The 12,734-nt window shown below is 36.8% G+C and overlaps 2 protein-coding genes across 12 annotated transcripts in view; one reads left to right on the forward strand and one right to left on the reverse strand.

Moving 5' to 3' along the window:
• OCIAD2 (OCIA domain containing 2) overlaps positions 1 to 12,734 on the forward strand; it is a 1,147,735-nt gene that overhangs the window by 717,519 nt on the left and 417,482 nt on the right. The window lies entirely within an intron of this gene.
• WDFY3 (WD repeat and FYVE domain containing 3) overlaps positions 1 to 12,734 on the reverse strand; it is a 309,436-nt gene that overhangs the window by 238,161 nt on the left and 58,541 nt on the right. Inside the window, exon 1 of one of the 11 annotated variants that reach the window (XM_050790043.1) lies at positions 53 to 3,733. The exons of the other annotated variants lie outside the window; for them this stretch is intronic. The gene's annotated coding sequence lies outside the window, so the exon portion shown is untranslated. Of the gene's footprint in view, positions 1 to 52; positions 3,734 to 12,734 lie in introns of those variants that run through there. 11 annotated transcript variants of the gene reach the window in all.

A 12,734-nucleotide genomic window follows, 5' to 3' on the forward strand; every position in this document is an offset into this window, starting at 1 on the left:
TTATGGCCAAAGAATAGAAATAACCCAAATGTCTTTCAGCAGGTGAATAGACACACAAACTATGGTGCACCCATACAACTCAACAAAAGTAAAATAATTTTTTTTTTTTTTAAGTCAGAATCTTGCTCAATCTCCCAGGCTGGAGTACAGTGGTACAATCATAGCCCACTGCGGCCTCGAACTCCTGAACTCAAGTGATGCACCTGCCTTAGCCTCCCGAGTAGCTGGGATTAGACACACCACCACAACCAGCTAATTTTTAAATGTTTTTTCATAAAGATGGGGTCTCATTATGATGCCCAGGCTGGTCTCAAACTCCTGGCCTCAAGTGATCCTCCAAAAGTGCTGACATTACAGGCATGAGCCACTGCATCCAGATTGTGAATGAATTATTGATACATATAAAAACTTGGATGATTCTCAAAGGCATTATGCTAAGTCAAATAAACCAGTCTCAAAAGATTACATATTGTGTAATTCCACTTATATGGTGTTCTTGAAAAAAAACTATATTGATGAAGACAGATTGGCAGTTGCCAGGGGTTAGAGGTGAAAGGGACTGTGACTATAAAGGAACACAGCAAGGAAGTTTTTTGGGTGATAAAACTGTCCTGTATCCTCACTGTGGTAGCAGTTACTCTTATCTGCACATGTATCAAATTCCATAAAGCTGTATACCACAAAAAGGTCAATTTTGCTTTGTAATAATTAAAAAACAAAACCTTTTGAAAACAGCATGATAGTTTCTGTGTTTATTTGTGCTGTGATAACAGAATACAAGAAACTGGGTAGTTTACAAATAATAGAAATGTATTTCCTCATGGATCTGTAGGCTGAGAAATCTAAGATCAAGGCACTGGCTGGTTCAGTTGTCTGGTGAGGGCTGCTCTCTGCTTCCAAGATGGTGCCTTATTGCTGCATCCTCTGGAGGGGAGGAGCACGTGTCCTTATATGGCAGAAGGTGAAAGGGCAAGAAACCTAATGCATAAAGCCTCATTTAGAAGGGTCTTAATCCCATTCATAAGAAAGGAGCCTCCAGGGTTTAACTACGTCCTAAAGGCTCTACCTCTTAATACCATCTGCTATGGTTTGAAAATTTCTCCTCTCCAAAACTCATGTTGAAATGTAATTCTCCAATGTGGCAGTAATTAGAAGTGTGGCCTTTGACTGGTTCATGAGGAATCTGCTCTAATGAAGGGACTAATCTATTCATGGATTAAGGTTCTCATGGGGATCAGCTGGTGGCTTTCTAAGAAGAAAAAGAGAGACCTGAGTTAGCATGTGATGTCCTGTACCACCTTGGGACTCTGTAGAGAGTCCCTTCCAGCAAGCAGGACCCCACCAGAGGGAGTTCCTAGATCTTGGACTCTTCAGCCTCCATAAGCATAAGAAATAAATTCCTTTTGTTTTCAAATTACTCAGTTTCAGGTATTCTGTTTTAAGCAACAGAAAACAGACTAAGACACCACCACAATGGCCATTACATTTCAACACCTGCATATTGGAGGGGACATATTTAAATCATAGGTAGATAGTTTAAAGAAAAGTAACAAACTAACAAGGAAACAAGCTCTAAAAATTTAGGGCAAATAATCTGAGATTTTGCCAGGGAAGATGAGATCCCAAAGTGTAGTCTGGGTTACTACACTCTTGGGTTTTAGTCCTGGCTTTATAATCCATTCACTACGGAACATTAAATCCATAACTGAGATGAGTATTTCCCTGTGATTTTTCTGCATGCAGTCTGACAGGCTGGTATCTGAGGGTGAATATGAAGCTCCTGAATGCAATATTTCCCCTGTCAAATATGACATACTACATGAAAAAATACTGCAATTAAAGTTATTTCAGAATACCTCCATTCTACTCTCCAGATTAGCCATAAATATAAAGGCATGGCTTATATCACAGTTGTCAGCCCTTTTCACACACTCAAGTTTTCTCACTCTGCTGCTCTCAAAGCTCCTTCCCATCACCAAGCTTTCAGGAAAATCTGGCATTATATTCCATACACATACTGAAAGACTGTGCCACATATGTTTTTGCACTGTACATGATCTGCAATTTTCTTTAGGGAAACCAGATTTGCAGATTGCCCATGAGAAATCTGTAAACTGTCACCTGGAATTCACCAAAACATAAATTTAGTAAATACAAAATAATTATCACAGAAAACAAGAGGTAGGATTTAGTGCTTTCATAGAATCAACAATAAAAACAATTTATAAATTAGTTATATATTTTGTAAATCCAATAAAATAGTTTTTTTAAAAACCAATATGAAAAACTGGGAAAAGATACATTCAGACTAATTGGTTCCATTGTGCATAATTAACAGATCATGTCTCAAGTTAAACTCTAAAAGAGGAAGAACTCAGGAGTGACCACTCATCTTTTGTAAATCATTTTTACATGGTTATCAAAGAGAAGAATCTTTTTAAAAGAGCAAAATAAAATTTTCACCATGACAAAAGGTACATCCCAAAGTCTCTAGCATTTTGTGGTGATTTTAAGTATCAGCAAGTTCTTTGACATTCCTACTTTTAAAAGGAAAAGCCTTTTTCTCCATACCCTTTGAATGGGACTCACTTTTGAAAAGTAAAATGCTGGGAGTGGTACTATGTGACTTATAAGACTAGGTCATAAAAAGGATGCAAACTGTAGCTCTGCCATTAATACTAATTCCTCTCTTTCAGATTTAATGTCAGGATTGGCGATAGCATATGTAAAGTCTTTGACTTGGTGCCAGAATATTAGAAGCCTAACAAATAGCTTCTAATCAAGCACTTGTAGTCCTTAAAGTCACCCTCAAGATGTGTATTAGGATTTAAGAATGAAAAGAGTAAATTATGTTGTTGAATGAATGAAAGTCACAAAGTGCTAAAATCAAATCATGAAGAATATAAAGACTTTTAGAAAAAATTCTTTCTATTAAGGTTGAGTCAAATGAAATTGCCATTTTTGTCAGGTCAGAAAAAAGAGAGTATCAGTAATTTTTACAGTTCAATCTAATACATGTGGAATAAATGTTTTCCCTTTGATATTATCAAACACATTATTACATATTTCAAATAATTTGAAAACCTCAGGGAATATATAATCTAAATGTAAAAAGTTTAGAATATTTTCCATAGCAGAGCATATACGAAGGGAGTTTGTTCGCGTCAAACAAAAAGGGAGTTTGTTGCGTCTTGCTCTATGGCACAGGCTGGAATGCAGTAGCGCAATCTTAGCTCAATGTAACATCTGCCTCCTAGGCTCAAGCAATTCTTCCACTTCAGCCTCCTGTGTAGCTGCGAGTACAGGCCTGCACCACCACGCTTGGCTAATTTTTGTGTATTTGGTAGAGACCAGGTTTCTCCATGTTACCCAGGCTGGTCTCGAACTCCTGGGTTCAGGTAATCTGCCTGCCTCATCCTCCCAAAGTGCTGGGGTTACAGATATGAGCCACTGTGCCCAGTCTTATAATATTGTTTTAATTCATTCTACTCATTAGACTTCAAAAATATTTCAAACCAAACCTCACCTTAGAGTTTCATCATTTAAAAAATTAACCTTCTTTGAAGGTAGCCAAGTTATGACAGACTGAGAAAAGCTGGACAAAAACAATATGTGAAATATATGAACATTAAAGAATCGGTTTCAGATATTTAAGACACTATGCTATACGCAAGTATATTTATGTGATGTGTATCTCTATTTCTCTATCTCCCTATCTGTCTGTCTATCTTTCTGTCTGTCTCTCCATCCGTCCGCCATCCCGCCCGCCCGCCCGCCCGCCTGCCTGCTATGGTCTGAATGTCTGTGTACCCCCACCCCAAATTCATGTTAAAATCCCAACCCTCCCAATATGATGGTATTAGGAGGTGGGACTTTTGGAAGGTGTTTAGGTCATGAGGGTGGAACTCTCATAAATTGATTAGTGTCCTTATAAAAGCTCTTCTGCCTCTTCCACATGTGAGGACACAGCAAGAAGGCCCTGTCTGTGAACCAGGAAGTGGGCCCTCACCAGACACTGAATCTGCTGGTGCCTTGATGTTGAACTAGAACTGTAAGAAGTAAATTTCTGTTGTTTGCTTGTTTATTCGTTTGTTTGTTTATTTATTTGAAATGGAGTTTCGCTCTTGTTGCCCAGGCTGGAGTGCAACGGCGCGATTTTGGCTCACTGCAATCTCCGCCTCCCGGGTTCAAGGGATTCTCTCGCCTGGGTGAGACAGAGAAAGACTCTGTCTCCAAAAAAAAAAAAAAAAAAAAAAAAAGAAGAAGAAAACTGAGACTCAGAGAGGTAAAATTCCAAGGTCACACAGGTAGCAAAGGGCTTTGTTACTCATTCAACAAATGGCAGACACGGTAGAGATGTAATACTTTCTCATCTATTACAATACCATTACTGACAAAAATTTTAAAAAATAAATAAGAAATTAGATGTTTTAATATAAACTAATATAAACAAACTTCTGTGTGCAGACAAACCTCTATGCTGTGGTTTGTCTTACAAGCAAGCAAAATGCAGCCCATTAAAGCAAACTCTAAAAGGTTGAGTTTTTAGGGCTCTTCTCTCCCTAAAAAGGCTCATCCATTCTACAACTTTACATACCATCTGTACATCTCCTCCTAACTCTCTGAGCTTCAGGATCGTTTAATTGATTGCCACTTGCCATCTCCATTCGGTCACTTACAGACGTCACAAAAGTAACAAGTTCAAAAATAAGGCCGGGTACCATGGCTCACACCTGTAATCCCAGCACTTTGGGAGGCCGAGGCAGGCAGATCACTTGAGGTCTGGAGATCGAGACCAGCCTGGTCAACATGGTGAAACATTGTCTCTACTAAAAATAGAAAATTTAGCAGGCCATCATGGCGTGCACCTGTAATTCCAGCTACTCGGGAGGCTGAGGCAGGAGAAGAGCTTGAACCTGGGAGGCAGAGGTTACAGTGAGCCGAGATCACGCCACTACACTCCAGCCTGGGCGACAGAGTGAGACTCCATATCAATTAAAAATAAACAAATAAATAAATAATTCTTGACTTCCCTTTTCACTGACCTCCAGTCTCATTTCAGAATACTGTCATTCACCCAACTGCTCAAGCCAAAACCTGAGTATTTTCCTTGCTTTCAATGTCCCCCACACTTTTCATGTTAAGTCCTACTGGTTCTACCTATAGACTAGATCTCATCTATCCTTTCCTCTCCCAACACTTTAGATCTGAGCTGCCATTATCTTTCACCTGGACTACTATAATGATCTTATTATTTTCCTACTTTCTCTCCTTTGCAGACAAAGTGCTTTGGGGGCTAGGGAGCAGGTAACAGAAACTATAGTATATAACTTTAAAACCCTTCACTGGCTTTCAGTGTGTTTAATAAAAGCCATACTCCTCACCATGGCCCTTTAAAATTCTAGATATCTGATCCCTTTCTACCTTTCAAACTTCATTCCACTCTCCCCCAGACATCTCCAGGCATGCTTTCAATTCCTCATACACCAACTGTTCACACTGCAGGGTCTTCCCTTCTTCCTGTAAATTCCTGGCAGGTATAATTCCTTTGATTTTCAGCTTCAAGGTCACCTCTCTTGACAAGCCTTTTCTGGCAATGTAGAAGTACCTCTGCCTTCCCATGACCCTGTATCACCTCATCTGCATTTCTTCCATGGTCTGCGCTTAACATTATTGGAAAATATCTATTTATACATTTATCATCTAGCTGTCTACCAGATTATGAACTCCAAGTAGAGAGAATATGTCTGTTTTGTTTACTTATATTCACCACCTAGTAAAATGATTGTCATGTAAATTTTTCTTGAATGAGCAAGTCAGGAATATTAGACTAAAAGGACTTTAACTTCTGTACAATTTAAAGTGTTTTAAGCTACAAATTTAAAAGATAATTTATGATTTTCTCTCATGAAGTATACAAATACAACTCAGAGATAGATGTGTTTCATTTCTTAAAGACCTATTACAAACCTCAAAGCAGTGAATTTTGTGTCAGATTCATTTTATAGGCAATATAGAACCTATGAGATGACTTTCTTATTTTATTTTCAGAATCTAGGTGAAAAAGCTGCAGTAAAATTATGAATAGGTACCAACTAGCTCAAGTAAATAATTATGTTTATATGTAAAATTACTATAGCTTCAAAAATGTGTATAATATTTGAATAAAAGCATACGCTTGAAAAAAAAATAACCACAGTCATCCTTTGGTATCCATAGGAAACTGGCTCCAGGACTCCCATGAATACCAAAATCCTGCCATGCTCAAGTCCCTTATATAAAATGGCATAGTAATTACATATAACCTATGCACATTTTCCTGTATACTTTAAATCATACTTGTCCAACCTATGGCTCATGGGCTGCATATGGCCCAGGACAGCTTTCAACATGCCCCAAACTTGTAAACTTTCTTAAAACATTATGAGATATTTTGTGATATTTTTTCTTTTTTTTTTTTTTAGCTTATCAGCCATCATTAGTGCTGGTATATTTTATATATGGCCCAAGACAATTCTTCTTCTCCCCATGTGGCCCAGGCCCATGTGCACATACCTACAAATCATTTCTAGATTACTTACAATACCTAACACAATGTAAATCCTATATAAATTTTTGTTATGCTATATTTTCAAATATAAAATTGTTTATTATTATTTTTTGCAACATCTTTTCCCAAATACTTTCTATCCATGGTTGGTTGAATCCATGGATGTGGAACCTGTGGATATGGAGGGCCAAATGTATTTCCATTTGGACAAAAGTATTTTATATACAGAGAAAAAATAACCTATTTTGGTCAAGTCCAAGGAAGAATAATAAATTACTGTCTCATTCTGTGTCGTTTATAAATATATCCACAAATTTTATGATGCTCCTCTTTTCAAAGGTAAAGTCTAGTTAATCTCCTCTTAATTATGGGTTATACTTAGCAACACATTTCTAAGGAACAGAATATGGCAGAAGTGACTATGTGTAACCAGATCATAAAAGACATTATGACTTCCTTCTTGCTCTCTCTCAGATTACTTGCCCTTAAGGAAGCCAACTTCCATGTCATGAGGACACTCCAGCAACCCTATGGAGGGGTTCACATGAGTAGAAACCAAAGCTTTCTGATAACAGCTAGTAAGAAATTGAGGTCTTCTGTCAACAGCCACATATGTGAGCCATCCTGCAAAGTGATCCTCTAGCCCCAGTCAAGCCTTTAGATATCCACAGCCAACATCCTGACTACAATCTCATAAGAAATCCTAAGCTAGGGCCACCTAGTTAAACCACTCCTAAATACCTGACCCATGGACACTCTGAGATAATAAATGCTTGTTTTTTTTTTTTAAGTGACATACTTTGAATCAGCAATAAGTAATCTACATTCGTTCAACCAATAATCATTGATCTGTGCCTACTATGGCCCAGTCACTGTACCAGGTCCTACAGACACAGGGAAAAAATAAGACTCACTATCCTAGAGGGATATAGGAAATATACAAGAGGATAGAGGATAGCACAGCAATACAGTGTTAAGGGCTCTAAACAGATAAATAGAAGGCCCTACCTCAACACCCAGAACACAATATCAAGTTTCAAAAGAAGGAAGAGGAACAGGAGGAGAAGCTGTTTAAGGGGGAAAGAGTGGGTGTACGTATGCATATCTACATGTAAGGCACAAGGAAAGTGCAGAGGATGACAAATGAAGGGACTGGAGATATAAGTACCAGTTGGATAATGAAAGGTGTTATACGCCATACTCTGAGCTTTAACTAAAGGCAATAAGGAGACACTGAGAATTTCAATAAAGTAGGGTAAGATTTGCATTCTACAAGGAAGACTTGTTGCAGTATGGAAAATGGCTAAAAAGGGCCTCCTCTAATACAGACAAAGGAAACTGCAGCTGTCCAGTTTAGGTAGAATGATGCCCTGAAATATCTTAGCAACAAGAAGTAAAAAAGCAGTAGACAGATTCAACAGACATTTAGAAGGTAGAAAGATAGAACTTTATGATTGATTTCAAAATTAAATGTCACCAATATCTCCAGAACACTAAAAAAGGGAAATCACTGTAATATGAAAATATTAAGAACAAATAAAAGAACAATCTTTATTGGTATACATGGCAAACCCTCTAAACTCAAAAGAATCACCAACACATTCTGAAAGTGGAGGTGAATTTTAAATCAGTTATCAAAAAGGTAGAACTATAAATTCAATACAATGAAGGCATAAGTGGCTTTGCATAATTCTAATGTACCTCATCGAAAACCTCAATAGACATTTACAACTGACAAGTCCAACTCTTTGTATATTTTAACTTTTTTTAATTGCTGGTATGAAGTATAGCTCTTTTTCTTTCCCTTTTAGAATAAAGGGACCAGGGAGATACTGTATTACCTCTCCTTGAATATCTAAGTCAGATATGCCAGAATACAACACATTTTCCTGATCTAGCTCAGGAGTTCTTAGTGTTCCTCTAAGATTGAAATCAAAACTCTTCAGGACTTCAGTGAGCATAAATTCTCAACATAAGAACTCTTTCTAAGCTATAATGTAAGTTCCTTGAGGGCAGAAATCATGTCTTAAACATCTATTCCTAGCACTAAGTCCATTGAATCTAAAGCAAGGAAAAATTCAAAAGATGTTTATCGAATGGATTCACATTAAACTAAATACCAGCAGTCTATTCTTATGCACATATCCATATATATACACACACACACACAAAAATATTTACTGATGGAATTTGTTTCAAAATGCAGGGATACAGTAAAGGCATGGGAATATAAAACAAGATGGGCCAATATATAACTTTTTAGAACTGTGAGATTTATCAGAGAAAAGTGAAAGTAAACAAGGGAGTTACAGGGAGGGCATCTATTTTATGTATTTGGTTCATGGGGTAGAATATTAAAATACACTTTAAAAGGTTAAAATTATTCTTTTTAAGAGATTTTTGCCTTTAATTTATAACCTAGTGTTCTCGTTACAAAATATTTCTACTTCATAATTCTAAATCCCAAATAACGTATTATAGAACTATAGTTAAAGTATTATAATAATAAAAAGAAAGGGCACAAAGGTACTACAGAAAAATAAAAATATAATTCATGTAATAACAAAGTAAGAGAAAATGACATTTAATGTTCTCCTAATTTTCTGGTTGCTGTTGCAGTCTGAAGGAACAGAAGATTAATTACATACTTGTAACATAAAAAGAGCCTAAATATAGTCATTCATATTTGGCTTAGGAGTCTGTCACTGCTAGTTCTTTAGTAAAAATATTCCTTACAAAATACCAATATTTTATTTTATGAAATTTCAGAAGATTTTCAGTAGTAGATAGCTTCCGGAACTAAAATAAAAGTAGAATTTAACGTATAATTGAATGATTTACTAGATTATGTGACTCATTGGTCTTCTCATTATTGTGTTCTTTCTGCAAGCAAGACAAATATTTCCTTTTTTGTCTTCATGTTTTTGTCTCTAATTCTCAAATTTCCAAAGAAAGGTGCAATATGAATTAAATAACCAACAATTTGCTTGCTTTAACATTTTTTTCCCAGTATAACCCCATCAGTATTCATAATAAATTTAATATTCACCATTCTTTTTGGAGTACTGTCAACTAAATGAAACTATTAAAAGCAAAATTTAAAGACATACAGTCAGCCCTCTGCATCTGTGGGTTTCACACTGTGGATTCAGCCAACTGCAGATCAAAATATTCAGAAAATAAAATTGCATATGTACTAAACATGCACATATTGTTTTCTTGTCATTATTCCTAAACAATACAGAATAACAACTATTTACATAACATTGACATTGTATTTGGTATTATAAGTAATCTAAAGATGATTTATAGTATACAGGAGAATACACACAGGTTATGTGCAAAAACTATGCCATTTCATATCAGGGACTTGAGCATCTACAGATTTTGGTGCTTGAGGAAGGTCCTGAAATCAGTCCCCCACAGATGCAAGGGATGATTGTATATTAGAAACATTTTTAAAGGCACACATTAATAGTAATAAATTAGCCAATTAAAAATAAAACATTTAGTATAGTAATCAAAACAGTATGGTACTAGCATAAGGATGGTAATATGCACCAACAGTATGGAATACAGAGCCAAGAAAAAAACTCTCACATATATGACCAACTGATTTTCAACATGGGAGCCAAGACTGTTCAATGGAGGAGAGGGCAGTCTCATCAACAAAACCAGTGCTGGGAAAATTGGATTACCTATAAAAATTAATGTAAAATGGGTCATAGACCTAAATTTAAGAGCTGAAACTATAAAATTCTTACCAAAAAATGAGCAACTCTTCAATGTTTTTGTTGTTGTTGTTGTTGTTTGTTTGTGACAGAGTCTCACTCTGTCACCCAGGCTGGAGTGCAGTGGTGCGATCTCACTCACTGCAACCTCCAGCTCCCAGGTTCAAGCAATTCTCCTGCTTCAGCCTCCCAAGTAGCTGGAATTACAGGTGTGTACCACCATGCCTGGCTAAATTTTTTGGGTTTTTTTTTTTTTTTTTTTTTTTTTTTTAGTAGAGGCAGGGCTTCACCACGTTGGCCAGACTGGTCTCGAACTCCTGACCTCAGGTGATCCACCTGCCTCGGCCTCCCAAAGTGCTGGGATTACAGGCATGAGCCACCATGCCTAGCCCAATGGTTTCTTAAATATGACACCAAAACCACAGGAAACAAAATAGATAAACTGGACTTCATAAAACTTAAGACTTTAGTACACCAAAGGACACTATCAACAGAGTTTTACTCAGAATGAAAGAAAATATTTGCGAAATCATACATCTGATAAGGGTTATCCAGAACACATAAAGAACCCCTATAACTCAACAACAAAGAGATAAACAACCCAATTTAAAAATGGGCAAAGGAGGTGGGAGGATCACTTGAAGCCAGGAGTTTGAGACCACCCTGGAAAACATAGTGAGACCCCTGCCTCTACAAAAAATTAAAATATTAGCTGGGCATGTGGCATACGCCTGTAGTACTAGCCACTCAGGAGGCTGAGGCAACAGGATTCCTTGAGCCCAGGAATGGAGGGTCAAAGTGAGCCAAAATCGCACCACTACACTCCAGACTGGGTGACAGAGTGAGACTTTGTCTCTTAAAAAAGAAAAAAAGGGCAAAGGAGCAAAGGATATGAACACACATTTCACTGAAGAAGATATATACACTTGAACCTTAACCAACACAGGTTTAAACTATTTGGGTCCAGTTACATGTGAATTTTTTCAATAAATATATTAGAAATTTTTTTGAGATTTGTGACAATTTGAAAAATCTTACAGACAAATCTCATAGCCTAGGAATATTGAAAAAAATAAGAAAAAATTAAGTAGGTCATGAATGCATAAAATATATGCAGATACCAGTCTATTTTTATCATTTTTTACCATAAAATATATACAAATCTACTATAAAAAGTTAAAACTTATCAAAACTTACACATGCACAGACTGTACATGGTGCCATTCATAATCAAGAGAAATATAAACAGTGAAGATGCAGTATTAAATCATAACTGCATAAAATTAACTGTAGTACAGGCTCTACTACCAAAATAACTTTGTAGCCATCTCTTGTCGCTATAGTGGTAAGCTCAAATGTTGCGAGTATTCATTAAAACACTATGTGATGCTAATTATCTCTGCCAGAGCACTTCTTCTCTCCAGTAAGTTGTATATGGCAACAAAATGTGTCTCGAGGTTCATGCATATATTTTTCATCATGTTTGGCTCAATATCATAAACCTTGACTAACACCGTGGAACTCACACAAAGTGCCACTAGTGATGCTGGTTGTGTTCCCAAGAAGCAGAGAAAAGTCAAGACATAACAAGGAAAAGTTGAATTGCTTGATATGTACCTTAGATTGAGGTCTGCAGGTACAGTTGCTGACTATTTCAAGGAAAACAAATCTAGCATAAAGGACCACTGTAAAAACAGAAAGGGAAACAGGTGAAGCCAACACTGCAGCTCTCCCAGAAGGCACAAAACCTTGCGCTTTCTGCAAAATACTTTTTTATCTCATAATGAAAATCCACCTTTATTGTGGGCATAGGGTTGCTATAAGAAAGGCATATCTAAGAACTCTAATATGATTTGAGAAAAAGCTAAGTCATTATATGACAATTTAAAGCAAAAATAACATGAAGGATCTAAAGCTGCAGCATTTAATGCCAGCAAAGGATGGCTTGGTAATTTCAGAAAGAGGTATGGCTTAAAAATGTCAAGAGAACAGGAGAGGCAGCTTCTGCCAACCAAGAGGCAGCAGACAAGTACCCAGACATTAAAAAAAAAAAATCATTGAGGATAAAGTACATCTGCCTGGATTTTTATTGTAGATGAAAGTACCCTATCCTAAAAAAACAGCTTGCCAAGGACATTTATTACTATAGAAGAGAAGTGAGTACCAGGATTTAAGGGTATAAAGGGATAGACTAACTCTACTGTTTTGAGCAAATACAGTTGGGTTTATAATCAGAAGTGTCCTCATCCACAAAGCTGCTAAACCCTGAGTCTTGAAGGGAAAAGGTAAACACCAAATGCCAGTATTTTGGTTGTACCACAAGAAGGGCTGGAAATGAGAGTGCTTTCTGGATTGCTTCCACTGATACTTTGTCACTATAGTTAGAAAGTAAGAGACTGCCTTTTTAAATTCTTTTGGTATTAGACAATGCCCTTGGCCACCCAGAACCTCAT

Source organism: Macaca thibetana, chromosome 5 (genome assembly GCF_024542745.1).
Source record: "Macaca thibetana thibetana isolate TM-01 chromosome 5, ASM2454274v1, whole genome shotgun sequence".
Lineage (NCBI taxonomy): Eukaryota > Metazoa > Chordata > Mammalia > Primates > Cercopithecidae > Macaca > Macaca thibetana.